The sequence below is a fragment of the Eumetopias jubatus genome, unplaced genomic scaffold, assembly GCF_037043125.1.
Source record: "Eumetopias jubatus isolate StellerSeaLion01/CBP00866 unplaced genomic scaffold, mEumJub1_p1.0 scaffold_52, whole genome shotgun sequence".
Taxonomy (NCBI): domain Eukaryota; kingdom Metazoa; phylum Chordata; class Mammalia; order Carnivora; family Otariidae; genus Eumetopias; species Eumetopias jubatus.
The window spans coordinates 1,125,604-1,153,170 of NW_028274858.1; the positions used below are offsets into that span (position 1 = coordinate 1,125,604).

Genomic DNA, 27,567 nt, shown 5'->3' on the forward strand with positions numbered 1-27,567 from the left:
TTTAACTCTTTTCTTTTTTAAGATTTTATTGACTGATTTGACAGAGAGAGCACAAGCAGGGGAAGGGGAAGAGGGAGAAGCAGGCTCCCCATTGAGCAGGGAGTCCCACGTGGGGCTCCATTCCAGGACCCTGGGATCGTGACTTGAGGCAGATGCTTAACTGACTGAGCCACCCAGGCGCCCCAATTTTTGAATGTTTAATAAACATTACATTCCTGGAATAAACTCCACTATTATTATAGTGTATTACCCTTTTCATATCTTACTGGATTTCATTTGCTAAAATTAAAAATAAACCGGTGCGTTTATGTTCATGAAGAATATTGGTCTGTAGTTTCATTTTCCTGCAACATCTTTGTGTTAGTCTCACTATCAGGATAATGCTGGCTACATAAAATTAATTGGGAAGTGTGTTCCATGTTTAAGCTATTGGGAAGACTTAGTGTAAAATTCATATTATTTCTTCCTTGCATGGTAGACTTTGCCAGTAAAGCTATCTGGACCTTGATTTCACTTTGTGGAAGGGCATGTACATGGGCAGGAGACTCCAGGGCGCTTAGTTCAGGCACAGCCACCCCCAGCTTGTGACTCCCACGACCACATAGGTGTTTGCCATGTTGTCTCTGCACATGAGAGGCCCGCTGCTGTCCCCCTGCCCAGAAGGACACAGAAGTCACTCTCTGTCTGAGCCACATTTCCCCTGCCCAGAAGGGCCATAGGCTCTGGAAGGACAGTTTCTTCAGTCACATGGCTTCTTGCTGTCATGAACACAAGTGGTGGTGGTAAACCTTGAGTTGGTATCAACAGCTTCAGGTGGATGTGAGAAGGGGATGAATTGTCATGGGTCTTCTTGCAGTGAGGAGGGAAGATCAGCGATCCATGAGTCCACGTATGAGGCTTTATGCATGCATGGGCATGTGTGTACAAGTGGATTTGAAGGTTTTGTATTCTCGTGAGGAGAGGTAAGCATTCTCTTCCAGGGTGGTGTTCGGGTGGTATGATCTCTGTGTCACGGTGGGATAAAGCGCTCTGTGTGGTGGTGACTGGTTCTTTGTAGGGGCCCCAGGTATCACCTCCCATCCTCACTGCTACAAGATGAGACCAGGGAAAGGGTCACTGAAGCAGGGCGCTGGAGTGAGTGGAGTTCAGGGATTCACAAAAGATGTGTTGACAGGGAAAGGGGCGCCTGGAGGGAAGATACCTGGCAGGTGTCGATCTTGCCTTCAGGGTACCCTGCACACACATTGGTTGAACAAATGCGCCCATTGTACCACTGGGTGGAGTTACAAAGTCGAGGTCGATGAGGTTCACACGGGCCTCCTGCAGTGTAGGTGCGATCCTGTAGGCTACAGCCAGGCGGCTCGGTGGTCAGCGATCACAGAAGACATGTTTTGGGAAAGACCTGCCTCCTCCCTCCACGGAACCCCCATCATCCTGAAATGCTCTACTTCAACCTAAAATCCATGAAGGACAATGCCCCTGGCCTCTCCTCAGACACTTGTGAAGGATGTGGGGTGTTGGAGGCATATGCAGGTGAAGAGAATGGGCAGTGCATGGAGGATGAGCAGATGTGGCTGCAGGAATGTGTGTTGATGCCAGATGATTATTCACAGCTACAGCCAGGATGTGTCACCTCATTTACACCCCACAGTGACCCCCTGTGTTAAGTGCTGTGACTGACCTTGCCTCCAATCAAGAGCTTGGAGCACCACATGCCCAAACATGCTGGTAGGGATGTGGTGTGGCTTGGATTCAGACCAAGGTTTTCCTCTCTACACTCAAATCCAGGACACACATTTCATTTCCCCACAGTACGGCTCTAAGTCCCCCTCATTGCTTCTTATCCCCCGTTAAACACGTCAGCGCAGTTCTGGACAGGATCTGCTGGGGCTGGGCAGATGAGTCCCTCCCCGCATGCCTCCCATCCATTTTGAAGTTACAGAGAAGGAGGAGCTGCAGGATGGCCTCCACACACACAGATCTGTCAGGGGCATGGGTGGTTGGAATAACCGGAAGGCAGGTCAGAACATCCTGTACAGCCCCAGAGGCTCCATCATGACCTTTGGGTTAAGAAAGGCCCAGCCCGGGCTATGATTCCATCAGCCAACCTCACACCTGGCTATAGGGGCAGCTATCCCCTCTTCATCAAGTGGCCTCCCCCCACCACGGCCGCACCCACAGCCCAGCCACAGCCTGGTGGGTGGGTCTGAAATCGCCTGCATCCGGGTGGAGAGGTGGCGGATTACACTTGGAACATGGCAGTGTAGGCCAAGTGGGAAGCCAGAACCAAGTGGAGCAAATGGATGGAGCTAGGCACACAGCATTCAGACTGTGTTTGTGTGTCTTGGACTGCGTCTCCAGGCCCTTCAGGTCAACTTTGAACACCACCCAAGCAAGCTTAGTTTTGTCCTTGCACTGTTCCCAAGGCAGGGGTGACATGGAAATGACCACCACAAGAAGCCTGGTCGCTTATGGTATAATTTTAGATCTATGGAAGAGCCAGATGACCTGGAAGAGAACAGGGTTTTCTCAATCCCAACACCTTGGCTTTAAATGCTGAAAAGTCCACAAGAACTTGAAATTCAATAGAAAAGGAGGACTACCCCAGAAACATATGGCCTCAAGGAGGAGGTAGAAAAAGGAAGGTCTGCAAGAATGTCACAGAAATTTGGAGGCTGGGGATTTCTTTAAGACGTGGTCTTACCAGTGGGGTTGGATTCACCAGAAGATGGTAGAAATCCCACTAAGTTGAGGAGGATTCTAGAAAAAAAGAGGCCTGTGTGATGTCCAGGGTGTAGCTGGGAGCCTATAATCCTTTTGAGAAATAGGACAGCAAAGGTGGTGGCAGGGGTGGTTTGTAGATGGGAACCCTGAGATCAGCCCCCCCGCAGGGACTCCAAGAACCCTGGGACACTGCACACATGTTTGGGTGGGTGGGCAGAGCAGGGTAGGCTGGGAGGTTGGGAGAAGAATGCTCTAGAGGCCTCAGCAGAGTTATGGACATCAATAGGCAGACAGAGGTTGAAACCCCAGGTCAGGGAGGGAAGGGCCAGCAGAGGCCAGAGAAAACGGGGGTGCCCGGGAGGAGAAGCAACCCAATCAGAGAAGGGGGGCAGCCTTGAGAGAGGGAAGAAGAGTTACAGGAAGCATACTGAAACTACCAGGGTTTTGTCAGCAGAAAATGCTGAGTTTTGAACCCCAAATGACTGAAGTGCCTTGAATTAGGAGCCCTCAGTTTTCCATTATCAAGGGACAGAAGAGCTTTCAGTCTCTCTTCTCATCCCCAATGTGACTGGGTATAAAGTTCATGTGGTCACCTGTGGAAAGCTGAAAGGCCTAACCTACTCGTCAAAACCTTGCTGCCCACTGCTGGCCTGCCAAGAACCCTGTCCCCTCTCTGCAGAGAATACGAAGTCACTTGGATGGGGAGGGTGGATTCTCGCATTGTTTCCAGTGAGGGTGGGGAGCAGAGGTTCACTGAGGTCTAGAGGGCTGGGCTCTGGGGTCTCAGAGCTCAGAGACCACGTGACATGGCCCTTGCACTCGCAGATGGGGAAATGGATGTCCAGAGAGGAGAGGAGTTGGCCCGCCACCACAAAACCCCATCTCGAGCTCTTCTCCAAGTGCCATGTCAAGGGACAGTCCCCCATTTCCAGAAGTTAGCAACTGGGGTTCCAGGCCCCAGATAGAGCCACAGCCCATACCCCATTCAAAAAATGCCCAGGTTCTCCTGGGGCTGCATGCACCCTTCCACCCAGCGACCACACGAGCCATCAGTGGTGAGGTTGTGGACAGGGGACTCGGCTGCCAGTTTCTCCTGATCTAAAATGGGACAGTACCCCGCATTCTGGTGGACATCACCACTAGGCACCACATATGGCCCTGCCCTTCAGAGACCACTGAGGGAATGACCAGCAGTGCCCCTACCCCTGTGAGAGCCCCTCCCGTACTCACCTTTCTCTTTCAAGAATCCCCAGCCAGCCACCCAGCAGGCCTGGGGAACTCCAGGTGGGCCTGCCCTAAATTGGGTCAGGCAGCCCGTTCCGATGAATTGCCCACAGGGAACGGGAGGGGTGATCTTCATGAGAGCGATGTCATTTTGCTATAAACTGGGGATGTATTTCTCATGAATGATGATTTTCTCGACATCTCTCTCCTGTTGAGGTGGCTTCGCTGCCTTATCGTTCCCATACGTAAATTCCCTTGCTCCAAAAATCAGTCTCCAGTCATATACATTTCTGTGGTCACAGAGGCAAGCCAGGTCATCCTCAGAAAGGACGGGCTCGACAGAAACCTCTGGTGATCATGATCCTCAGAGCCCTCCCTCAGCAAGGGCCTGGGCCCACCCACTCTCGGTCTGGTTGCCACAAGGCCCAGAGCCCCAGGGAGACTGCGCACAGAGAGCCCTGGAGAATGTCCATTTCTGGGAAGAGCCTTTCTGAAGACCTCCCTCCACGCGCTCCCACATGTAATTATTGGAGAATAAGCTGTGGGCAGCCGTAAGCAGCCAATGGGAGTTCAGCAAGGTGCCTCTGCACGCATAGTACCTTCGGTTATTATGGGACATGAATACCTGGAGGCTGACCATCCAGGGACAGGCCCCGATTTTGCATCCTGCCCTCCGGCGATATGGCCACTTCCCGGTGGGTTCTGCCTGAACCGTAACCCACAGGGGGTACTGGGGATAGACCAGGGGCACAGTTCAAACCAAGAAGAGGTACAGCCTGTCCTCGCACCTGCACGATGGGGAAACAGGGCTAGAGGGCTGAGCAAAGTGGGGCAATCGGGAGTGTGGAGGGTCCGAGGGGGAGCTGCTGAGGAGGGGCGCTGTCAGGGCGGTAGGGAAGCAGGAAGCTGCAGGCTTCAGGAACTGGTTTTGAGGAGTATGGGTTCTGGGGTCTTGTGGGTGTAGCCCCAAGGCGAAGTAAGAAGGCGCCAAAGGAAGCAGGACCGATGATAAGGGCCCTAGAAATAGGGGAGATCCCAAGGCAGAGGGGGAGGCTAGAGGTGGAGAGAGAGAGGTGTAATGGCTTGAGGTCTTTAGAGCCAATTTTGGGCGGGAGACTAAGAAAAGAGCCACAGGGGTCTTGGGGCTGCAGTGTGGGGTTAAATGGTGGCAGGACGAGGGAGAGTAGCCAAGGCAGGTCCAGTGATCCCAGGTGTGGGGAACAGCGGGGGCCAGGGGTGGAAGTTCTGGGAACTGGGGAGAGGCAACAAGAGTTTGGGGGTCCCTTGGGTGCTGTCACAATCTAAGGTGGAGGCGGGACCTTAGAAGAATGCCATGAAAATACCCTGGGGTCTTTGGGGTCAGCCAAAGGTGGGGCACCTCAGTATCTGTGGGAAGAAAGGGGTTTCTAAAAATTGGGACTTGATGTGCAAGAGGCAGTGAGGTCAGTCTCTAGGTGATGGAAGGACCCCAACGTCTGTGCTACAGGAGGCATAAGAGCCCAGAGGTCAGCCCTGGTGTATCTCGGCTGATGAAGCTGGGAGCAAGGATGGTCTGAGTTGGGGATGTGGGTCACACCCGTGAGACCCCGGGGACTACTAAGGCCCAAGCTTGGCCTCCTGCCTAGCCCTGGACAGAGGGCGTCTGGGTGGGGCTTGCTATTCAGAAGACATTCTTTCCACCCCCCGGAGGTGTCCCTGACACTTACTCACACGTGGCGTTATCTTTGGCAACCACAGACACTGCCAAGGCCAGCAGAATGGCAGTTGGCAGCATCTCTATCATACTCCTGCCCCAGCCCGGCCTGGAAGCCCAGTGACCTCACAAAGCTCTGTGACCTCCGGACCAATCAGCATGGCTACATCCCCCCAAACCCCCCAATAGTCAGGCCAGGCAGGAGCCCATTAGCTTAACCGGTTCAGGCCGAAACAAGATGCCAGCTTTCTGTACAGGCTCCTCTGCAATCCTCGGGTGATGGGGGCTCATGTGCAGGCCCTCCCTCTGTCCTAAGGCCTGGATCTGCATTCCCAGTTACCCTTTGAAGGTTCAGTATCATCTGAGGATCCAGTTTTGTTCAGTGTCAGGGTCTGCCCCTCATGCAAGCTGCAACCACAGTTCCTGTTCCAAATCATGTGTTGAGGGGCAGTTCTGTCCCTCTGTGTCAAGATGATGCAAATTGTCAATGGTCACAGGGTGTCTGGCTCACCAGATTAATCGATCATTACCACTGTGTAGGGCAAATTGTCTTTCCCTTTTCCAAGTACATATTATCAGCACACTTTTCAAAGACCCACTTTGAATTTCTCTAATTTAGGACTACAAAGCCCATCTTTCTATTCATTGCTAGGTATCACAGGGTCTGTGATCTCAGGTCTCACTCCTACCTGAGTGTCTCCAGGTCTCCTCTCTGGGACCTACATGCAGGAAGATGTGTCTCCTATACCTGAGGGTCAGAATTTCTCACCACAAACACCTGAATATCCTGAGGATTCATTTTTTCTGATTGTCAGGGGACGGCATCGCAACGACGGGAGGATGACAAATGCTTACCTCACATCCCTGCATGTTAAGAGGTTTCACCTTCCTGGGGCACCTGGGTGGCTCAGTTGTTAAGTGTCTGCCTTCGGCTCAGCTCATGGTCCCAGGGTCCTGGGATCGAGCCCCGCATCGGGCTCCCTGCTCTGCGGGAAGCCTGCTTCTCCCTCTCCCACTCCCCCTGCTTGTGTTCCTTCTCTTGCTGTGTCTCTCTCTCTGTCAAATAAATAAATCAATCTTAAAAAAAGAGGTTTCACCTTCCTGTAGGAGTGGAAGGAGGTCACACCTCCACCTGCATGAAGGGCAGTGTTCCCTAACCCTAACCCAAACCATAACCCTAACTCGTACCCTAACCCTAACCCGTACCCTAACCCTAACCCGTACCCTAACCCTAACCCGTACCCTAACCCTAAACCTAACCCCTAACCCGTACCCTAACCCTAACCCGTACCCTAACCCGTACCCTAACTCTAACCCTAACCATGGGTCAACTAGAGAAAAGAGGAAATCCCAGGAAGTTTGGGGTTCATGAGAAATTTGACCTCCAGTCCTGACATGAAGATGACACGGTGCCAAATGGACCTGCTGCTTTCTCTGAACACTGACATCCTGTGAAAAGCTGCATCACTGACTCACAGGCTGATGTTCAAAACATTGAGTCTCCTAGATCCAGAGCAGATAAATGCTGTCAGGTGGGGATAAGTAGGTCCTCCGACCTATGGCCTGCACACCTGCCTCAATTTCTGGGAGAAGGGGAAACACACACTTGTTTTTTAAGTAGTAATTATCTTCATTCTAAAGTAGACCAATGACTTTGACATTTTTGGAAAAGCGAAATTACTCTTCCAAATGAACACCTCAACTCATCTGTTCCTCATGCAACTTGAGTGGGATCTGGTTTACTCCAGCCTCCAGGCCCCCACCTGGAGGATCCTCCTGTACCATCTTGACAGCCCATGACCAGCATCCCCGGGGGCACAATGCTGAATTTGGGGGATGACTCTGGGGCTTCTTGCCACCGCACCTGTGCCTGGGGAAGTAGGAACCTGGAGGACCCTCCCAGATGATCCTGATGGACCGTTACCAACATCCCTGAGGACATGGGGCACAATGCTGAAGTTGGAGGACTGCTCTGGGGTTTCTTGCCACCACACCTGTGCCTGGGGGGGAGCGGGAACCTGGAGGGCCCTCCCAGACAATCCCAACGGACCATTAGCACCATCCCTGGGGAACATGGGGCACAATGCTGAAATTGGGGGATGGCTCTGGGGCTTCTTGCTACCGCATCTGTGCCTAGGGGAGCAGGAACCTGAAGGACCCTCCCAGACAATCATAACGGACCATTACCACCATCCCCCTGAGGACATGGGGCACAATGCTGAAGTTGGAGGATGGCTCTGGGGCTTGTTGCCACCACACCTGTGCCTGGGGGAACAGGAATCTGGAGGACCCTCCCAGACGATCCTGATGGACCATGACCACCATCCCTGAGGACAGGGGGCACAATGCTAAGTTGGAGTCCCTTGGTCCTGAAACCAGCAGGAACGGAGCTCCAAGGGCAGAGAGGAGACTCCAGGAGGATTTCCATCCAGGGAAAGGGGGCCCACTGGAGGGCACAGAAGCAGCAAGCCCCACCGACCCGCAGGCCATTTGAACAGGATCGCCTCCTGCACTTACTTAGCACGTTGTCCGTCTTCGTGTGTGGACAGTGACTGGCCCACTCAGGCATGGTGCGCTTCCAGAGGAGGGCTAGAAACTTTTCAGTGCTTGCTCATGGGTCAGAGGACCAACGCCCAAAGAAGCAGAGGATATCCCTCTTTCTCTGGAGCTGGGGAAGGCAGCCACCATCCTGGAGCAGGACCGGGTCCAGGAGTGTGTTCTTTCTGAAGCCCCTACCTTCGGTGGGTGTTGCTATGCTTAAAAAAGGCCCACTCAGCCCCAGAGTCAGGAGCAGTGACAGGCTGTCTCCAACCCTAGCCCAGGATCACGACCCGAAACCATCCTGTCTTTGGGAGGACAGGTCTCTTTCAGGAGCCAGGGAGGGGACTGGCCCTTCTCCCCTCCCCAGGTCCAGGATGCCCGGGACCTGCAAGAGCTCTTCATCTAAGGAGGAGTCATGGAGAACAAGTGTATCTCGGCTGCCCAGCAAGTGAAATAACCAAACCCCAATGCTCAGGTTCTAACAGAAGCAGAATTTCAATGTACTGTTTGGGGGAACCTCCTCCCCTCTTATGTGGCCTTGGGGGACCCCAAGGAAAGTCTTCTTTGTTCTCCTTCCCTCAGAGAGAGGAGCTGGCCCCATGTCCCGGGGTCCCCACCGTGTCTCAGTGCTGAGGAAGAGCCACACGCAGAGGCCTGGTGTCAGGAGTGTGGTTGGCCACTGCTCCTGGGCTCCCAGCCAGGGGCCTGGCTGCTGCATGGAAGAGCTGAATCCTTTTGGGGGAAGGAGTGCTCACTGCCGACACCGCTCACCATCCCCTTCTGCACTCTGCAATCCAGGCTCTCTGCCCAGCTTACGTCAATCACCAGCACTCCACATGTTCCTGCCATGGGAGGGATCATTCAGCATCACCCCATTGCACAGAGGAGGAGAGCGAGGCTCAGAGAGGGGAGGTAAATGGCTCCAGTCCTAGAGCTGGTCAGCAGAGAAGCTGGAAAGCCAGCCCTCCAGAGCCCCTACTAGACCAGCCAGAGACTCCCTGAGTTGAAAGTGAGCCCTCCCCTGCCTGACCAGCCACGCACTGGCCCCTGACCTTCATGATGGCCTGTTCTTGACCTTGAAGGTGAGCTGGCTGACTAGGAGGGGGAGTTCAGCTGGTGGGACAGGCTGTAGCTACAGGACAGAGTGACACATCTGAGCTAGCAGGAGCCACACTCTGGTCTCCCTCCCGGAGCCTGCCTGGGAGCTGGAATCTCGGTGCCCTAGGGGCCAGCACACAACAGGGTCTGCACTGACCAGGGATCCATGGCACCCAGGGAGAGTCCACTCTGCCCTCTCCCTGCTCCTGCCTGGCCTCACCTCTACTCACTGTGGGGCTGCAGGACCCGGAACCAGGCCCCATAGGGATGGTTCGGTTCCAGCTTGTAATGATTTCACAGCCCGTGGAGACCCTGGGTCTGGAGGGAGGACTGGCTGTGGACCAGGACTGGGCTGGGGAGGATGCAGCGCCTTGTGGAGAGTGAAGGATGGGGCAGGGGCCGAGTCCTGGGGCCACTGCGCATGTCTAAAAAGGGCTGAAATCCCTGAATGCCCATGGGGTCCCTCATTACAGTTAGGACTCCCTTCACACTCGGGCATCCTGCTGGTGGGGCCCTCCTCCCCGGTCTCCTTCCCACCCCTCTGACTCCAGCCGGGGCTGCAGCCAGGGAGAGGCTGGACCTCTGTCCCAGCTCCTGCCAGGAAGACAAGGCAGAAGGAGGAGAGGAGAAGGGGAAGGGGCAGACTGATCTTCTCCCTGTCCTGAGTTGGCCTCCACTGATGCCTCCAGGTCCTCTGGCCCAGCCCTGCACTTAGCTGGACCCTGAGAGGGAGTCTGCATTCCAGGCCAGCTGGGTGGGGGGGGGTATTCAATGACCTGTGTGTCCCCAGATGTCCTAACCACCTGGCCTTGCACCCTAAGGCCTGCCGCCCAGGGTGGGTGTGATTGCGGGGCCCAGTGGACTTTGGGGCCACAGAGCAGTTGGCTGTGGTGAGGGGATGTGGGGGACCGGTCAGGTGCAGAGCCATGGGGCTCATGTCCATGCGCTGCAGGGCTGGTTCACCGTACAGGTGCTGCCTGCAGGTCTCCTTTGTACACCTGGCCATGACACACCTGGTTGGCCCTCTCGGTGGGGAGGCTTGTGTGCTGGTGCACCTGTCCCCCACCTACCCCTGGAGGAGGGGCCACATTCAAGTGTTTCCATGTCCAACCCTCAGGGACAGTTGGGAACATGGGTCAAGAGAGGCAGGCACTGGCCCAAGACAAATGAGGGCTGCAGAGCCCAAGGAGCAGGGCTGCTCTCCAGTCCTAGACCAGCCCCAACCCTCCCATGAGGTTCGCTTTGGGGGTGAGAGCCCCTCAGATCCTCGGGGATAGCTACCCACCATGTCCCATGTGGGGACATGACCTTGGCATCCGATGGACGTAGAGGCATGCGCACCTGTAAACCCACCCACACACACACCACTCTGACTACCCAGCTTGGGGTCAGAAGGGGAGGACACCCTGGCAGCGAGGTAGGTGACAAGAGGGGGAAAGAAGAAAGAGGTTGGAGATGGCTGGGCCATGGGGCAGGCATCAGGACTCCTGGCAAAGACCCAGATCCAGAGCATGGGGAGGGGAGACAAGCCAGGCTGATGGTCAGGGGTCCCCAACGGGCCCAGGGGGTTGCCAGGGCACTGGGAAAAGACAGGGTCTGGGTTCCGGTGTCCACCACCACCCTGGGCACTTGGGAGTAGGAAGAGATACCCTCCCCCAAGTCCGGAGGGCTATAGCACAAAAGGCCTCAGCTTACTCTGCTGTCACTTGGGCTGCAGAGATGCAGTGTCCCAAGGGTCCCACAGGCTTGTAGAAGAGCCTGTTGGCCTTGGATCTCCATCCCCGACCCCCTGTGATCCCAGTGCTGGGAAAATGTTTTCTACCCCCTGGAGGTCCTTCTCAGCAGAGGACAGACTGGGGGCTTGGGGGGGCTGAGGACCTGGGTACGCAGAACGTGGCAGAGCACTGGGCCACCAGTCTGGAGACCAAGGTCAGGGCCCTACTTGTTGCAGCCTCAGGGTCCCCATGTGGAAGAGAATCCAGAATCACTGCTCCGGTCAGGTTGAGGAGGCCTTAGGAAGGAATGGGGCACCAGGACCGGAGAGGGAAACGGGGACAAGGGAGGCTTCTGAGGTTTCTCACATCGCCCATGGAACCCACAGATCTGCTCCTGTGAGAGACACAGACACAGAGACAGAGAAGGAGACAGAGAATGAACACAGGACAGAGGGAACCAGTAGAAGTCACAGACTCCATCCGCTTAGAAATGACATCCCGGCATTTTGTGCCATTCCTTTCCTGAGAGGGCCGTCACACAGGTCATCCACCCTGGAGGGGAGTGGATTGCACAGGGATGTGTGACCAGGACTCAGGGGTGCCAGGGGCCACTGTGGGGACTGCCCAGCACACGGGAACAGATGAGGCCCAGGGACCTGAGCCTAACCCTAACGGGAGCCCCTGGAAGTCTGTGTTGTGAGAGGACAAGGTCAGAATCAGTTCATTACTACCTTCCCACGGGGGCTGGGACACAGGCAGGAGGGGGGTGGCTTTGCCTGGACCCCAGAGCAGACTCAAGCCCCTCTGAGCTGTGTTCCATGCCAAGCCCAGCCCCTGGCTCATCCTTGCATTGCCAAGTATGCACCAGCCTCCTGTGATAGCAGGCACAGAACATGTGTAGAGGTCCTACCCCTGATGGCGTCCCTAGAAGTAGAAGCTGGAATACCCCGATGTGCAGATGGGGAGCCTGGGGAGGCCCTGAGAGGCACGGGGTCTGTCCAGGGTCACAGCTCTGGGCACGCACAGGAACCAGGTCTGAACCCAGCTCTGTGCCATCACAGCAGAGACACCAGCTGCACCCAGGCCTCCCAGGGGCTGTGGGTGGGCTGTGTGGGTGTCACTGTGTGGATGGGGCATGGGGGGAGGGTGAGCATTGAGCAGCGGGGGAGGGAGGCCCTCGGGGGGCTCTTGTGTGAGGAGGAATTTGGGTAAGGGGACCCCAGGCAGTGGTGACTTCACTTCCCTGACAACAGAGCCCAACAGAATTTGGAACCCTGGTAACCAGGCACCCACATTCCACAGACAGCCCCCTGCCCAGCTCATTTTGTTGGAGATCCTCAAACCAAGATGTTCGCATGTTACCTGCCGAGGTCCGGAGGCTGCAGGCGGAAGAAAGCGCGCCCTGCAGACGCTGTCCCCCGCTGGGGATTTCCTGTCAGGGCTCCCCATGACCTCTGGCCATTGGCCTGAAGCACAGAAAGGTGACACCAGGAGGCCCAGAGCCAGCCACCCAGCCCCACTCACTCTGATGACCTGTGTAGCCCCAGGTGCCCTCCCTGTGTGTGTGTGTGTGTGTGTGTAAAGAGGGGTCATGCGGGGTGGGGCCACCCCGAGCAGGAGCAGGCTGATGAGGGTCAGATACCCAGTGGGCAGGTCATGTTCAAGATCAAGGCTGGCTGTGTGGGATGGGGTGTGCGGGCGCTGCCCCTTCTGCCCAAAGTTTATCCCGATAGCCCTGCAGGGATGGGTCACTGCATCCCGGGTGCAGGGCTGTGCACACACAGGTGTGTCTGATCTGGGAGCAGCAGGGGGACTGGGCAGGAGGACAGTGCTAATGGCCGGGCAGGGCTGTGATTCCTCGGGGCCGGCTACCGGTCCCTGTCTTTGCAGAAGGCCACGGAGGACATGGAGAGGAGGCTGCTGGACACGCCCTCCATCTCCTCGACAGAGGGGGTGACCCCACAGGGGTCCCCAGGAGCAGATGCTGGGGATTGTAGGGAAGACCTCCTACACCACCCAGACCACTGTCCCAGGTGGTTGTCCACCGGACAGTGGTCCAGAAGCCAGAGCCCACGGAGGCCAAGGCCGAGGGTGAGAAGCCTGGGGCTGGGTGTTTGTGGTGTGTGGGAATGGGTCGCTCCTGGCCCCACAGGGAGGAGCCCCCAGAGGCTGGTTGGGGCCAGGAGCAAGACTGGGCTCAGAGCACACAGCAGGTGGAATGCAGTCGGGGAGATGTCCCTGTGAGGGTTCCTTCCCGGCTGTGGCTTCTCTGGGAGGCCCTGAGCTGGGCTCTCTCTCTGCAAAGGCCCATGGAGAGCAGGCCCAGAGGTGAGCTTTTCTCTTTTCACAGCTGCTCCACCCTCTGAGGAGCTAGAGCTGGCTCCCACTCCATCAGCAGCTCTGGGGGGAGGGGTGGTGCCTACAGCGACTTCAGGAGCACACCAGGAGCCGGCAGGTAACCAAGCACCTGCCCACGGAGAGCCTGGCATGGACCAGGAAGAACTGGCACCTGCTCCTACCCCAGCCCCTGCCACAGTTCCTGCCCCGGCCAGAGCCGCTCTCCCTGCCCCTGCCCCTGCCCCTGGCCCTGCTCTTACACCCATCCCTGCCCCTATCCTAACCCCTGCCCGTACTCCTGCTCCTGCAGGGCTCCCAGAGCCACATCCAGAGCCCACAGCCCTGCAGGGAGAGCTCCTTGTACCATCACCGGACCCCGACCCCTCGCCAGAGTGTTTCATCCCCTTAGTTCCATTGCCGGACCCTGACGCCTCATCAGAGTGTTTCATCCCCTCCCCCGATGTTCTTTCTCTCTGGTTCATATTAACTGTTATTTTATCTTTTCATGTTCTGTATACTGTTTATTATTTGTTTTAAATAAAATTACTTCTTTTCAATTGAACATGTCATGAGCATTAAGTACATGCCCAACGCTGTGCCACCACACCCCAGAACATTGCCACAGAATATCTCATTCCCCAAAGGAGTCCCCGAACCAGAAGGCCTCCCTGCCCATTTCTCCCCCAGCTCAGACCCTGGCAACCCCTACACTGCTTTCTCTCTCTGTTCTTTTACCTGTTCTGGATGATTCCATAAGTGGAATCACACAGTAAGGGCCTTTGTGTCTGCCCACCTGTTTTCAAAAGAGACTTGATTTCTCCTGTGTTTACTTGACATAGAATTTCTCTTATTTGATATTGAAATCCCCGATGGATTACACATCACATGTAATCATAGAGGCCACTTTAGGAATTATGGGCACAATCTCGGGGCCGAGACCCCTGTTCCTGCTGGGACACCACAGCCTGACCCCAAACAGGAAACGGCTGGTTCCTCCTGTGGCCCACACAGAAACCAGGGAAATGCAGAAAGCTGGAAGACACACCACAAAGGGCAAAGGCACTGCTCACAACCCAAGGCCAGAGAAAGGCTTCACCTGACTCTGGTCCAAACCACGCTCCAAGTCACTGGGTTCCACAGGGACGGAGACCAAACACATGTAAGTGCAAGGCGGAAGGATAGGCACGCCGGGAATACGTGTGAGAGATGTGGAGCTCCCGGGTAAGGACTCCGGCAAAGGAAACCCTATGGAGGCAGCGCTGGTCACCCTCAGACCGGCAGGTGTCTGGTCTGGGGAGAACGTGAGGAAGCGGAGGTCCAATGCAGGTCCCCTGGAGAGAACGGTGTCAGGCACCCCTGTCTGGGAGAACAGTGAGCAGCACCCATCCCAGGCCACAGGTGCACCCATCACCTGGCATGCTCAGCCTCGGACTCACCCCTGGAAACTCTGGCTCGGTTTTTCACAGATGTATTTTCAGGGGTGTTCATCACACCAGTGGTGGAGAGAGCAGGGAATGGAACAGCACTAATGCCCAAGGAGATGGATGGGATCCACGGTCCCAGTCCTCATGATAGAATGCCCTGCAGCTACTGTCACATTGTCGTTTGGGGCACAGGATCCGGGAAGCCCCTCCTGAGACCCCCTCCTGCCACCCTGCCCCTGGGAACATTGAGAATTGTTTGAGGAGGAGGGGGAGAGGATCCAGGATGACAGCGGGTCCAAGGAGAAGGAAGGTCAGCACTGGGAGGACAGACGGACATGTCCTGAGCCACCATCCAGGGCCCGGGCTGTGATGCCCTTGGACCTTACCCCAAATAATGGCTCCCGAGGTATGGATCCAGCTTCTGTGGTTTTATTCCCTCCCTCCCTGCATCATTTATTCACTCCCTCATTCATTCCCCCCTCTCTCTCCTTCCCCTCCACCCCTCCCTCCCATCCTCCCTGCCTCCCTTCTACCCCTCCCATCCTCCCTTCCCTCCTCCCTCTCTCCCCTCCCTCTCCAGATCCTGCCTCCCTTCCAACCTCCCTTCCCTCCTCCCTCTCTCTTTCCCTCTCTCCCATCCTCCCTCATTCAGCAGAGGATCTGGGGTCCCTGCTGTGTACTGAGCACTGGGGCTTCATCAGTGAGCACCCCCCAAACCACATGGTCACGTCCACTGTGGGAGGTGACGGGGGCAGTCCTCAGGGCTAGCAGTGGTAATGAGCACCAGGAATCTGCTCCTGAAAACAGGTCAATTGCACAAAGAAAAGAATGGAGAGACCCATTCTTAGCACTTCCTCTAGAAAAATCTAGTCCTGAAAAGTGATGAAAAGTAAGTATATCCTAGACTTCATGCGAGGTGAGTTCTAATGGCAGGTACGCACTAAATCCTAGAACCAACAAAGAGTAAATCATCCAGTGTCGACTGGGGTGTTGTGACCCAACTTTTCTGACCAAATGACAGCCTTTCAGCCAACATCTCCAAGGCCTCTGAGTTTTCCCAAGGGCCTCTGTGATACTTTGGTCCTTCCATCGACCTCCTTGGGAAGCTCTGTCCTGTCATCTTCCTTGTCTCCTGCCTCTTCTGGGACCCTTCTGTGGCTTCCCCCTCCCCCCACCAGGGCCGCCCTCACCAGGATTCCCCATGCCCCTTGGCTGGGCGCCGGGATCCCACACTGGGCCCCATGAGCCCAGTGCCTTGTGCAAGTCCCGTGTGCTCCCTCTGGGGTCACTTGGCATCTCCCTTGCAGCGGACTGCGTCTTCCTGCACTGGGTCTCCTCTGAGCAGTCTATGAGGCTGCACTGTGCCCATGTCACGGGCACAGAAGCGAGAGTCCAGAAGGTCCAGATGACCTGCTCCCAGTCTCAGCATGTGGAGCCTGGGCAGAGAGTGGTCCCTGAGCAGAGGAGGACTTGGGCCCAGGGAGCCTGAGGGAGGATGTGGCACAGTGAGCCCACAGGAGGAGAGTGAGCAATGTATGGGCCTGGTGCTCAGACCTGCTGGGAGACCACATCGCACTGGCTCTGTCCTCAGGGCTGGAGGTTGTCAGGGTATACACCCTCCCAGGCTGCAGGCTGGCAGGGACTGGCAGGAGAGGAGGCACCTGGTGCGGGACAGAGCTCTCAGGCAGAGAGGAGGGGGCAGGTGTTCCCCTAGCAGCTGGAGGAACTCAGGGTAGCCACCCTCCCAGGCTGCAGGCTGGCAGGGACTGGCAGGAGGAGGCGCACCTGGCGCAGGAGTGAGCCCGCTGCAGAGAGGAGGGGGCAGGTGCCCCCCCAGCAGCTGGAGGAACTCGAGGTAGCCACCCTCCCAGGCCGCAGGGTGGCAGGAGAGGAAGCACCTGGTGCAGGAGAGAGCCCTCAGGCAGAGAGGAGGGGGCAGGTGCTCCCCCAGCAGCAGGGACACTTGGGCAGGCTGAGGGGGCATCAGTGGACAGCAGTGCCTGCAGCTGGGGTCTCCACACAGACCCTCTCCTGAGGCTCAGCACAAGCTTGTCCGATGGCCTTTGTCCCCCAAATACAAAGTCTGGTCCAGGACGCCCCCCCTCAAGCCCCAACTCCTAATCCTTTATACTCAGCTCAAGTGACAAGAAATGGCCAATAGTTTAGGTGGTGTTGGGTGCACAGGGACATTTGTTTTTGTGGCCCATGCTGTACTGTTACTGGCATTTTAAAGATCTCAGGGCTTTGATTCGAAAACGGTAGGATGCCGGGGACCCCAGACAGCTTTCTGGAAACCTGCCTCTGGGCCTTGCAGCCCTCCCATCCCACCAGTTCTGCTCAGAATCCCTCCAGGCCACAGACCCACAGTCTTGGGTCCTCAGATGGCCCAGATAATGTGCCTTGTCTTGATCGCCAAAAGCGATCCTGGTGGGGCTGCAGGACACACTGCAGATTCCACCAAATCCCCCTCCCAGAAAGTGAGGGTACCACCGGACCAGCTGTCCGAAAACTGACAGGTCAGGGTTCCAAGAAGACACCAGAGGCACCGGAGTAACTGAGGAGCATCTGAAGGCCAGGTAGGGAGTGAGAATCTCCAGTTTTGCCTAGGGGCAGCTCCCGTCCCCCTAAACCCTCAGTGAGATGGCTTTCCTGGGGGATTGTGGGGGACCACGCCTGGAAGACCCACGGCTCCACTGTTAGAGGTCACCGACTTGATCAGTGCACGGTTGGGGATACCTGGCCACACCCTGAAGAATTTCTAGAAACAGTAGCCATCTCAGTGGTAGCTGACCTGGGAGGTCAACCTTCCAGCTGCCTGAGGTGGGATCGAGCCACAGACGAGCACACTAGCCAGAAATGGAAGAAGGAGAACAAGTTCTTCATTTCATAGTTTCCAAGTCACCGGTTTGTTCCTATGGTCAGTATACTTTGCATCCTGGGAAATCTCTGCCTGTCTGAGGTCATGAAAATATTCTCCTCATGTTCTCTGTTGGAGAAGTTCTTGAAAAATCTCTGGTTTATAGGTAAAAGTCATCCGGAAGGGACTTTGGTTGGCACAGCCATGCTGGGAAAAGGATGGATTTTCCCCAAAATACTAAACATAGAACTCCTGTATGATCCCACTATCAGGTAGACCTTTTCAGGAAATGAAGTCAGTTTCTCGAAGTAAGATCTGCACTCTCCCACCCAATCTCCCTGAGGAGGGGCGGCCACCCTTAGCAACCCTCCCCTTGATGCAGGTGCCTCCCTGGACAAGGAGCTACCCCAGGGCTGGGAGGTCTCCACAGCAGCACACCCGATATCCTGGATACTAGGAGACAGAGTACAGCACCAGGCCAGTGAGGGTCAGGACACACTAACCCAAATATGGCACCTTGGCAAATTAAAGATAGAAGCTAAAAGAACTTTTGCATAGAGCAGAAACAAGAAGGTCTCTCTGACACCCAGCCATCAGCCCTTCTTCCCTTAAGCAGGTCAGAATACTCCCATGTGGAACTTTCTCTCCCTGGACCACAGGGATGACGTGCTTATCACCAGAGTCAAGGAATTTAGGACCACGGGGTCTATAGGAACACACCTGGATAAACGAACCCTTATCTTCCTAGTTAACTTCTTTACCGTTTATGAGCCCTAGTCCAAACCCCTGTGTCTGTCAATTCTTCACACACTTACTGCTTCTTTGTCTAAAAGGGAGAAGAGCTGTCTGCTCCAGTCACCTCTGCTGGTCATCATGGTCTTGTGAGGCTCCCACCAAAACAATCAATACATTTTGCTTGCTTTTCTCCTGTTCATCTGTCTTTGTCAATTTCCAGACTCAGCCAGGGACCTTAAGAGGGTAGAGGAAAACTTTTTCCTCTCTTGCAACACTGTGGGGTGGGGGGTGGGGAGTCAGAAAACGCCATCCCATCTTCCTGGCTTTGGTGAAAACGGACCTCTACTGGGAAGCAGCACAGGACAGTACATGGCTGGAGGAGCCAGAGAGAGGCACGTGGAACACGTAGGAGCTACCGGGCCCCCAGCCAGGGGACTTGGCCCCAGTGACAAGTCCAGGGTGTGATTATGACTATTATAATGGAAGCATCCCGAACATCAGACCTTCCCCATGCCAGGCTTCATGATTGCTGCTCGTTGTAGTTGCTACTGTTGGTTTAGTGACTTTTCGGAACTAAGTCAAGTTTGTATTCTTTGCTGTGTGTATGGCTATTGAATCCCTGTGCTGTTAACTTAGTGGTCAGCCAGTGGCTGGGCAGAGAAGTCACCCCTGTTTCCGAGCTATGGGCTACAGATTGGAGGTCCCCACAACCTTGTCGGGTTTGAATAATTTGCTCCAGTGGCTCATGGAACTCAGAGAAACATGTTACTTACTAGATGACCAATTCATTGAAAGGACAGAACTCAGGGCCAGGCAGCTGGAAGCGAGGAGCAGGGCAAGGTGTATAGAAGCAGCTCAGAGCTTCCCTGCTCTCTGAAAGAGGCCTTTGCCCACCTCCACTCTGACCTTCGTCTATACTTCCTAACCGATGACGTCCTTCCTTCGGACTCATCTGTTAACTCAAGTGAAAGACCCGGTGGGCACCAAAACGACTCCTCAAGTACTAACCACTGCTGCCGTCCTGGTGATTCTTGGGCACAGCCATGAATCTCAGCTTCTTCATGATGGGGGGCAGCCCAGCAGCTGTGGGTCCCTCAGGTCCTCTGGGGACAGCACCTTAATGGGCTTATGATCTAGCAGGTACCTGTTCGGGTGGCTCTCGTCGTGCCACACAGCCTCGATCCCATTGGCCAGGTTGACCCCCATTGTCTGGTGACAGGCCAAGGTCAGTTGGTGAACCTCTACCACCACCCCCCAGAAAAGGCCCCCTTGTAGTCAAACTCGCCCTTGTCCCTGGGGATGTGTGCCTGGGACTGTGGCCAATGCTCGTAGCTGAAGTCCTTGTGGGCCGCCTGGTAGAAACCGGGGTGCAGGGTGCCGAAGAGGGGGGACAGGGTCTCCATACTCACGTGGTCGCAGAACTTCATGTCCACCTCTGTGCACACCAGGAGTCCACCTCACGGAGGAATTGTGGAGTTAATCTTAGAAAATAGATTGTAAGCCCTAAGGAGTGATTGTGGAAGCAGCTGAAACATCAGCAGCGTTCCCGTTCTCAGGCTACTGACCACAATGGCCTGGTAGGAGCAGGATCCCATGATCCCCAGGGGCAGGGCCTAGGTTAGGAGCCAGGAAAGAATGTAACCCTCCGTGCTCCCTTCCTGCACCTGGCGTTTGCTAGCACAAACATCCCGCTCTTCCCCGATCCCATGACGGCCTCCCTGCGTGCCTGCGCGTACGGGAGAGTGCAGGCCTGCTTCACAGCTTCGGGATACTTGCCATCCCTTTGTCCTCCTTTCCCACGCTTTGAGGCGTCTGCCCTTGCTTTTCTGATAAAAAGGGACATAAAAGCGATGTGCAGAACCCAGCTGCTGCTGCCCTACTTGCAGAGGCAGCCCTGCATGGCCGCTCAGATTGGTGTCTGAGAACTTTATTTCAGCGCGCGATGACGGGAAGAGCTGCTTACAGAAGCGGCGGATCATCACGTGCTCTGCGTGGACGCGTCCTCCCAGCGCGGGGTGCGGGGAACCTCGAGGACCACCACCCTCTGGCCTTCCCGGGGGGGAACATGGGGCCCGGCGGGCAACTGATTGGTGAAGACGTAGTAGGTGACCCTGTGTCCCACCATGAAGAGCTTCTCAACTGTCTGCAGGAACATCTCCAGGAAGACCATGTATCCACAGGGACAGCAGGCAGGGCTGGAGGAAGGTCACTGCCAGAGGCTGGCGGCAGGACCCCAAAACGTGGGCCATGAACGTGTGCACTTTCTTCAAGGGGGCAGGCCCTCGGCTGCTTTAAGCAACAGCCAACCTCCTGGCCTGGCCTGAGCGCGTCTGCTGGTGGGGCCTCCCTACCTTTGGCTCCCAGAGATGGGAGCCATCAGGACCCCATCTTACAAAGGGGAACCTGAGGCTTAGAGGCTAGAAACCCATGCAGCTGATTCTACCCAGTCTGTAGGGCACAGAAACAAGGGCTGTGCCCAAAGGTGCTCAACTCATGGCAGGTGGGGACAGAACCTGCAGGGGGTCAGCCAGGGGAGGGGACGTGCAGGGTTTGCCAGGGAGCTCAGCACAGGGGGAGTGTTCTTGGCTCCAGCATGCTGACTGTTGGGCTTCATGGGTCACAGGGTCACCTGTGACCTCAAGATTGCCAAAACAATCTTGAAAAAGAAAATCAAAGGTGAAAGGTCATCCTTCCAAAGTTCAAATATTAATACAAACCAACAGTAAATAAAACATTTTGATACTGTCATAAAGGTATGCATTCACCCTGAAACAAATAATACATTATACACTAATTGAATTTAAATTTAAAATATTTTTTTAATTTTTTATTGTTATGTTAATCACCATATATTACATAATTTGTTTTGGTGTACTGTTCCATGATTCATTGTTTGTTCATAACACCCAGTGCTCCATGCAGAACGTGCCCTCCTCAATACCCATCACCAGGCTAACCCATCCCCCCACCCTCCTCCCCTCCAGAAACCTCAGTTTGTTTTTCAGAGTCCATCATCTCTCCTGGTTCGTCTCCCCCTCTGACTTACTCCCCTTCATTCTTCCTCTCCTGCTATCTTCTTTTTCTTTTTTCTTAAAATATGTTGCGTTATTTGTTTCAGAAGTGCAGATCTGTGATTCAACAGTCTTACACAATTCACAGTGCTCACCGTAGCACATATCTTCCCCAATGTCCATCACCCAGCCACCCCATCCCTCCCACCCCCGACCACTCCAGCAACCCTCAGTTTGTTCCTGAGATTACGAATTCCTCATATCAGTGAGGTCATATGATACATGTCTTTCTCTGATTGACTTATTTCACTCAGCATAACACCCTCCAGTTCCATCCACGTCGTTGCAAATGGCAAGATCTCATTCCTTTTGATGGCTGCATAATATTCCATTGTGTATATATACCACTTCTTCTTTATCCATTCATCTGTCGATGGACATCTTGGCTCTTTCCACAGTTCGGCTATTGTGGACATTGCTGCTATAAACATTGGGGTGCACGTACCCCTTCGGGTCCCTATATTTGTATCTTTGGGGTAAATACCCAGTAATGCAATTGCTGGATCGAATGGTAGCTCTAATTTCAACTGTTTGAGGAACCTCCATACTGTTTTCCAGAGTGGTTGCACCAGCTTGCATTCCCACCAACAGTGTAGGAGGGTTCCCCTTTCTCCACATCCCCACCAATATCTGTCATTCCCTGACTTGTTAATTTTAGCCATTCTGACGGGTGTGAGGTGGTATCTCATTGAGGTTTTGATTTGGACTTCCCTGATGCCGAGCGATGTTGAGCACTTTTTCATGTGCCTGTTGGCCATTTGGATGTCTTCTTTGGAAAAATGTCTGTTCATGTCTTCTGCCCATTTCTTGATTGGATTATGTGTTCTTTGGGTGTTGAGTTTGATAAGTTCTTTATAGATTTTGGATACTAGCCCTTTATCTGTCATTTGCAAATATTTTCTTCCATTCTGTCGGTTGTCTTCTGGTTTTGTGGACTGTTTCCTTTGCTGTGCAAAAGCTTTTTATCTGGATGACATCCCAATAGTTCATTTTTGCCCTGGCTTCCTGTGCCTTTGGTGATGTTTCTAGGAAGAAGTTGCTGCGGCTGAGGTCGAAGAGGTTGCTACCTGTGTTCTCCTTTAGGATTTGGATGGAATCCTGTCTCACGGTTAGGTCTTTCAACCATTTGGAATCTATTTTTGTGTGTGGTGTAAGGAAATGGTCCAGTTTCATTCTTCTGCATGTGGCTGTCCAATTTTCCCAACACCATTTGTTGAAGAGACTGTCTTTTTTCCACTGGACATTCTTTCCTGGTTTGTCAAAGATAAGTTGACCATAGAGTTGAGGGTCCATTTCTGGGCTCTCGATTCTGTTCCATTGATCTATGTGTCTGTTTTTGTGCCAGTACCATACTGTCTTGATGATGACAGCTTTGTAATAGAGCTGGAAGTCCGGAATTGTGATGCCGCCAGCTTTGCTTTTCTTTCTCAATATTCCTCTGGCTATTCGGGGTCTCTTCTGGTTCCATACAAATTTTAGGATTATTTGTTCCATTTCCTTGAAAAAAGTGGATGGTATTTTGATGGGGATTGCATTGAATGTGTAGATTGCTCTAGGTAGCATTGACATCTTCACAATGTTGATTCTCCCAATCCATGAGCATGGAACGTTTTTCCATTTCTTTGTGTCTTCTTCAATTTCTTTCCTGAGTATTTTATAGTTTTCTGAGTACAGATCCTTTGCCTCTTTGGTTAAATTTATTCCTAGGTATCTTATGGTTTTGGGTGCAATTGTGAATGGGATCGACTCCTTGATTTGTCTCTCTTCTGTCTTGTTGTTGGTGTATAGGAATGCCACTGATTTCTGTGCATTGATTTTATAACCTGCTACTTGACTGAATTCCTGTATGAGTTCCAGCAGTTTTGGGGTGGAGTCTTTTGGGTTTTCCACATAAAGTATCATATCATCTGCAAAGAGTGAGAGTTTGACTTCGTCTTTGCCGATTTGCATGCCTTTGATTTCTTTTTGTTGTCTGATTGCTGTGGCTAGGACTTCTAATACTATGTTGAACAGCAGTGGTGAGAGTGGACATCCCTGGCGCATTCCTGACCTTAGGGGAAAACCTCTCAGCTTCTCCCCATTGAGAATGATATTCGCTGTAGGTTTTTCATAGATGGCTTTTATGATATTGAGGTATGTACCCTCTATCCCTATACTCTGAAGAGTTTTGATCAAGAAAGGATGCTGTACTTTGTCAAATGCTTTTTCTGCATCTATGGAGAGGATCATATGATTCTTGTTCTTTCTTTTGTTAATGTATTGTATCACGTTGATTGATTTGCGGATGTTGAACCAGCCTTGCAGCCCAGGGATAAATCCCACTTGGTCGTGGTGAATAATCCTTTTAATGTACTGTTGGATCCTATTGGCTAGTATTTTGGTGAGAATTTTTGCATCCATGTTCATCAAGGATATTGGTAATTCTCCTTTTTGATTGGATCTTTGTCTGGTTTTGGGATCAAGGTAATGGTGGCCTCATAAAATGAATTTGGAAGTTTTCCTTCCATTTCTATTTTTTGGAACAGTTTCAGAATAGGTATTAATTCTTCTTGAAATGTCTGATAGAATTCCCCTGGGAAGCCATCTGGCCCTGGGCTTTTGTTTGTTGGGAGATTTCTGATGACTGCTTCAATTTCCTTAGTGGTTATAGGTCTGTTCAGGTTTTCTATTTCTTCCTGGTTCAGTTTTGGTAGTTGATACATCTCTAGGAATGCACCCATTTCTTCCAGGTTATCTAATTTGCTGGCATAGAGTTGCTCATCATATGTTCTTAGAATTGTTTGTATTTCTTTGGTGTTGGTTGTGATCTCTCCTCTTTCATTCATGATTTTGTTGATTTGGGTCATTTCTCTTTTCTTTTTGATCAGTCTGGCCAGGGGTTTATCAATCTTGTTAATTCTTTCAAAGAACCAGCTCCTAGTTTCGTTGATCTGTTCTACTGTTCTTTTGGTTTCTATTTCATTGATTTCTGCTCTGATCTTTATGATTTCTCTTCTCCTGCTGGGTTTAGGCTTTCTTTGCTGTTCTTTCTCCAGCTCCTTTAGGTGTAGGGTTAGGTTGTGTATTTGAGACCTTTCTTGTTTCTTGAGAAAGGCTTGTATTGCTATATACTTTCCTCTCAGGACTGCCTTTGCTGTATCCCAAAGATTTTGGACAGTTGTGTTTTCATTTTCATTGGTTTCCATGAATTTTTTTAATTCTTCTTTAATTTCCTGGTTGACCCATTCATTCTTTAGTAGGATGCTCTTTAGCCTCCATGTATTTGAGTTCTTTCCGACTTTCCTCTTGTGGTTGAGTTCTAGTTTCAAAGCATTGTGGTCTGAAAATATGCAGGGAATGATCCCAATCTTTTGGTACCGGTTGAGACCTGATTTGTGACCTAGGATGTGATCAATTCTGGAGAATGTTCCATGGGCACTAGAGAAGAATGTGTATTCCGTTGCTTTGGGATGGAATGTTCTGAATATGTCTGTGAAGTCCATTTGGTCCAGTGTGTCATTTAAAGTCTTTATATCCTTGATGATCTTTTGCTTAGAGGATCTGTCCATTTCAGTCAGGGGGGTGTTAAAGTCCCCCACTATTATTGTATTGTTGTCAATGTGTTTCTTTGCTTTTGTTATTAATTGCCTTATATAATTGGCTGCTCCCATGTTCGGGGCATAGATATTTACAATTGTTAGATCTTCTTGTTGGATAGACACTTTAAGTAGGATATAGTGTCCTTCCTCATCTCTTATTACAGTCTTTGTTTTAAAATCTCGTTTGTCTGATATAAGGATTGCCACCCCAGCTTTCTTTTGGTGTCCATTAGCATGGTAAATGGTTTTCCACCCCCTCACTTTCAATCTGGGGGTGTCTTTGGGTCTAAAATGAGTCTCTTGCAGACAGCATATGGATGGGTCTTGTTTTTTAATCCAATCTGATAGCCTGTGTCTTTTGATTGGGGCATTGAGCCCATTTACATTCAGGGTAACTATTGAAAGGTATGAATTTAGTGCCATTGTATTGCCTGTAAGGTGACTGTTACTGTATGTTGTCTGTGTTCCTTTCTGATCTTTGCTGCTTTAGGCTCTCTCTTTGCTTAGAGGACCCCTTTCAATATTTCTTGGAGGGCTGGTTTCGTGTTTGCAAATTCCTTTAGTTTTTGTTTGTTCTGGAAGCTTTTTATCTCTCCTTCTATTTTCAATGACAGCCTAGCTGGATATAGTATTCTTGGCTGCATATTTTTCTCGTTTAGTGCTCTGAAGATATCTTGCCAGTCCTTTCTGGCCTGCCAGGTCTCTGTGGATAGGTCTGTTGCCAATCTAATATTTTTACCATTGTAGGTTACATATCTCTTCTCCCGAGCTGCTTTCAGGATTTTCTCTTTGTCTCTGAGACTCGTAAGTTTTACTATTAGGTGTCGGGGTGTTGACCTATTATTATTGATTTTGAGAGGGGTTCTCTGTGCCTCCTGGATTTTGATGCCTGTTTCCTTCCTCACATTAGGGAAGTTCTCTGCTATTATTTGCTCCAATATACCTTCTGCCCCTCTCTCTCTTTGTTCTTCTTCTGGGATCCCAATTATTCTAATGTTTTTTCGTCTTATCGAATCACTTATCTCTCGAATTCTGCCCTCATGATCCTGTAGTTTTTCTCCCTCTTTTTCTCAGCCTCTTTACTTTCCATCATTTGGTCTTCTATATCACTGATTCTCTCTTCTGCCTCATTTATCCTAGCAGTTAGTGCCCCCATTTTTGATTGCACCTCATCAATAGCCTTTTTGATTTCAACTTGGTTAGATTTTAGTTCTTTTATTTCTCCAGAAAGGGTTTCTCTAATAACTTCCATGCTTTTTTCAAGCCCAGCTAGTATCTTTAAAGTCATGATTCTGAACTCTAGGTCTGACATCGTACTAATGTCCGTATTGAGTAGGTCCCTGGCTGACGGTACTACCTCTTGTTGTTTTTGCTGAGGTGATTTTTTTCATCTTGTCATTTTGTCCAGAGGAGAATAGATGAATGAGAGAACAAAATGCTAACAGGTTTACAACATCCCCAGCAAATATAGTGTATACAAATCCGAAAAGACCTGAAACCAGGGGAAAAGAAAGGGAAAGAAAGAAAAAAGAAAGAGAAAAAAAAAGAAAAAAAAGGTAAAAACAAAAACAGAACAATACAAAAAAAGCCGAATGTGATCAAATATGATCAGGCTAGTGCATAGATCAGTGCCACACACTAGATTTTGGGCGTATTTTGGTCTGTTAGAAAAAAGTGCCTCCTAAAATTTTAAACGAAGAAAGACATATATGTACAAAATAAGGGTTGATACAATGAAGGGATAGAAGATGACTGTAAAGATGAAAATTATAATAGATTTTATAAAAGGACTTGATAAGATAAGAAGTTGTTTGAAAAAAGAAAGAAGATTTAAAAAAAAAAAAGAAAGAAAAAAGGAAGAGAATGTGATCAGGCAGGAGACTAGAACAGAGCCATACACTAGTGATTTAGGGTATATTTTTATCTGTTAGAAGAAACTGTATCTCAAAATTTTAAAGAGAGAACAACTTATATATATATGCCAAAAATAAGGCTAACTCCTATGAAGGGATAAAATATGACTCTAAAAATGAAAAATAAAAAATATTTTGTTTTTTTTTTAAAAGAGATTGATAAGATGTTGGTTGAAAAAGGGAAAAAGATAAAGAAAAAAAAAACAGTTAACAAAAATTAACTTTGATGAACTAATGAATCATGGTAAAAAAAAAAAGCCATGAAATCTATGTGCAGTATTCCCCTAGCAGTGGAGTTCTCCCGTTCTCCTTGATTGGTAAACTTGGTCTTGGCTTGCTGGCTGTTCGTGCTGATCTTCTGGGGGAGGGGCCTGTTGCCTTGGTTTCCACATGTCTTTGCCGGAGGCTGAATTGCCCCGCCCTTGTCGGTCCGGGCTAAGCAAGCTGCTCGGGTTTGATCTCAAGAGCTTTAGTTCCCTGCAAGCTCTCCGTACAACCTTGGAGGACCAGGGCAAAAATGGTGGCCTCCCAATCTCCGCTCGGAGGAGCTGAGAACTTGGGGCCCTGCTCCTCAGTGCACCCCCAGAGAAAAGCAGTCACTCCCTTGTCCCTGGTCTCTGGCAGCACTCCGTGCTCACCCGGCCTGTGACCGAGCGT

General features: G+C 51.9%; 2 pseudogenes; both read right to left on the reverse strand.

Annotated features, from left to right (window-relative positions):
* Nucleotides 1-510: 510 nt before the first annotated feature.
* On the reverse strand, nucleotides 511-5,731 carry LOC148161852 (acrosin-like; annotated as a pseudogene).
* Nucleotides 5,732-19,589: 13,858 nt separating this feature from the next.
* Nucleotides 19,590-20,518, reverse strand: LOC148161853 (histo-blood group ABO system transferase 2 pseudogene; annotated as a pseudogene).
* Between the last annotated feature and the right edge of the window lie 7,049 nt (nucleotides 20,519-27,567).